The sequence below is a fragment of the Fukomys damarensis genome, unplaced genomic scaffold (genome assembly GCF_012274545.1).
Source record: "Fukomys damarensis isolate Sample0158 unplaced genomic scaffold, DMR_v1.0_HiC HiC_scaffold_39, whole genome shotgun sequence".
NCBI classification, from domain to species: Eukaryota; Metazoa; Chordata; class Mammalia; order Rodentia; family Bathyergidae; genus Fukomys; species Fukomys damarensis.
Window position 1 is genome coordinate 35,123,559 of NW_022900951.1, and position 3,655 is coordinate 35,127,213.

Below are 3,655 nucleotides of genomic sequence, written 5' to 3' on the forward strand. Positions count from 1 at the left end.
CCAGGCCAGGCTCTGCCCAGAGAGCGGCCTCTCCAGGGCTAGGGAGCAAAGGACGAGAAAGCGAGAGCAGCTCCCCGCGCAGCGGCCACGCAGGCAGAAGCCTTTGTCCGGTCCCAGAGCGGGAGACTGCTTTGGGGCTCTGCCTGGAGAGCAGAGTGGCTTCCTCCTCCTGCCAGCGAGAAGGAAGAGGGCAGTGCTGTCGTGTGCTGGGGTCAGGGACCAAACCACACTCCAACAGGGGAAGCTGAGGTTAGAGTTTAGGAAGGACTTTCTGGCTGGAAGCGTAGTCTTCAATTTGGATTTCAGTCTGGATTTATCTAGATGGAGTCTCCCTGTGTTTTCCAGGCTGAGCTTCAACTGGGCTCCAGCCTTCTTCCTGCCTCAGCCCTCCGAGCAGTTGGGACTACAGGCCCAAGCCACCATGCCTGGATCAATTAGAGGATTATGGATGAAACAGCTCAACCTGTGGGGATGGATTTGAAGCTGCTTAGGCCGGGGAAGCAGGGAATGCTCCAGGGTTAGATCAGGTATGGCTCACACAGGGTTGTTTGTGGTCCCCTAAACTGGTTGCGCACTTCAGCTATTCCCAGCTCCCCTTTCTCCGTTGTTCATCCTCCCATCATGCATTTGTTGGGCACTGGTTGTAGTAAAAATAGGGCTCTAGCGGTGTGACCTTAGAGGCGGTATTGACCTCCCAGAGTCTTTTGCTTCATTCCTTACATGGGTTTAGTAATGTCCTCCCAGGCAAGTGGGTAATCAGAAAACTAACTGGTGTAAAGCAGCCAGTGGGTGAGGTGAGGGCAACAAGTGACTGGCTGCAAGGCACATGGACCCAACGCAAAGTGGCACAAACAAAAGAACCTCGAGGACAGGAGAGTCCCCAGGTAGCTCTAGCAAAGTGGGGGTTTCCACCTCTGCTGTGCTGTCCTTGGCTTAGTGGCTATGGCTGTTCTCAGGGACTAGAGACATTGCAATGTCTCCAAGCAGCTCCAAACATCTCGGGTGCAGCTTGGAGAAATTGGTGCTTCGTTCCTCTGTAAGGACTGGACTTGAGGATTTGACTTGAGGGCCCCAAGCCTAAGGCTGACCCATGTGGCCACGCTCACCCAGTCACCTGTAAGGGTCACAGGGCCTCACTGGTCACTCAGACCAAACATCCAAGAAGATTCAGTTCTAGGACTTGGGAGGAGTCACTTTCTCTGACCACTTCGGGGACTGAACAAAAGTGGGGCTTAGCTCCTGGGGAAGAAGGGAAGACTTCGCAGTGGCAATCCTCCTGCCTCAGCTTCCCAAGAAGCTGGGATTACAGGCACACCCCACAGCATCTGATAAACTGCCTTCCTCCATGTGCTGGACAAGCACTGTTCCACTGAGCTGTGTCTCCAGCCCTAGCTTAGGTATGTGGTCCCCAGATAGAAGCTGGCAACCTCAGTTGCCAGCACAGCTACTTACCTTCCTACCTACTTACCTTTTCATCCCTCACTCTGGGGCATGAATAGGGAGACTCTGTTCATTAATGAGAGGCTATAAAAGCCTAGCTGGTAGGAAGCCTGCAGATATTTCTATTCCCCAGCCCAGGCACACAGTAGGCCTTTTATAAGCCATTGATATCGATGATGATGACTTTATAGATGTGTTATTGCAAACATCATGAAGCAATAGTGTTTGCATGGGCTTCTCAGTTTTTGCGAGCTGTAAGGGGCCATAGGGGATGTAATATAGTCTAATTCAGGAGGCAGCACAACTCTGAACTTTATTTTATTTTTTGAGACAGGGTCTCACTAATGTAGTTCAGGCTGGCCTTGAACTCACTATGTAGCCCAGGCTGGCCTCTAACTCGAGGTAATCCTCCTGCCTCAGCCTCCCAAGTGCTGGGATCACAGATGTGCACCACCATGCCCGGAAGACTCTGAACTTTGTTAAGGGAGAATGATCAAGGAGCAGGGCACTACACAGAAACAAAAATCATTGTTGGCTGAGAGGAAGTCAGGAGAAAAAAAATAACCAACGTCCATCTGAAGGAATATATGCACGCCTCGCCTTTTTTTCTTTTGCTGAACTTTCACTTCCTGCTTTGTGGGAGTCCTGCACATGGAGAGCTCCCTTGGCAGAGAAAACCCCTCTGCCTTTCGGTTAATCAAACAAATCAATAGTGGCACCCAGTGGCTGGAAGGGTTAATCAGGGCCTGGCAATCTCTGAAATTAAACTGCGCAGTCAAGCGACCACATAGCCTGGGCTCGCTCTTTCCTGAAGAGTGCATCTCCGCAGAGTGCTGACGGCAGGCGTGTAACCCATCTTAGCCAGGGGAAACGGAGCAGCCTGTTCACAGGACAGATGAGGACACCCAGGCCTGGCTTTGGAGTTTGCCTTCATCAACATGTGTCTTAGGCCAGGCCACTAATTACTCAGTTCCCGGGTTTTGCTGTGTGGATTGTGTCTCTAAATCAGATGGGCCGGGTAGGCCGGGTTGCACACTGACATAGCAAATGAATTGTTTCCTGTTCCCAACAAGCTGGAAGACCCCCGTGGCAGAGGTCCTTAGTTGTTCCTAAATAGCTTCCCACAACCTCCGACATTTATAAGTCATACAGTTTTAACTGGGCACATGGCCTCCTGGGAAAAAACAACTCTATTTTCCATCCTCTTCTGCGCTAGCCATAGGTGTGGCCACGTGGTGAAGTTCTGGCCAAAGGCATTTAAGTGGAAGTCTTGTATGCAACTTCTAGGAAATGGAGAGTGTTCTTTTGTTTGTTTGTTTGTTTTTTGTTTTTTTTGAGACAGGGTCTCACTACGTAGTTGAGACTGACCTGGAACTCACTATGTAGCCCAGGCTGGTCTCGAACTCACAATGATCCTCCTGCCTCAGCCTCCTGAGTGCTGGGACTATAGGCGTGCACCACCATGCCCGGTTAAATACTGAATAACTTTACATTTTTATTGCTTGGAATCTAAGCCTACTGGCTGGGTTTGAGAAGCCATCTTGGACTGTGAGGTGGCAAAGAATTGTCAAATACCAAGATAGAAGAAACATAGGTCCCTGAGCGCCATATAAATTCTGAGCACATATGGATACAGCTTTTCCCTTAGCACTTTCCTGCTCGAAATGTGGTCTTCGATCAGCAGTGACAGGAACACTGGGGAATTTGTTAAAAAGGCAAACACTTAGGCCCCATCCCAGGCCCACTGAATCAGGAACACTAGAAATGGGGCCAATCTGTCTATGTTTTAACAGCGATTCTGATGAACTTTACAATTTAAGAACTGCTACTGCCAGGCGTGGTGGCTCACACCTGTTTTCTCGACACTCTGTTTTTTTTTGTTGTTGTTGTTTCTTTTTTTCTTTTGGCTTTTTGACACAGGGTCTCACTGTAGCCTTAAACTGTGTAGCCCAGACTGGCTTTGAACTTGTGATCCTCCTGCCTCAGCCTCCTGAATGCTGAAATTACAGGTGTGTGCCATCATGCCCAGGGAATCCTAGCAGTCCTTGAGGTTGAGGCAGGAGGATCACAAGTTCAAACCTAGCATGGGCAGCTTAGTGACTTAGTGAGACCCCGTCTTAAAATAAAAAATAAAAAAGGGCTGGGGATATAGCTCAGTGTGAAGGTCCTGGGTTCAATCCCCCTTAAGACAAAAAAAAAAAAAAAAAAAAAAAAA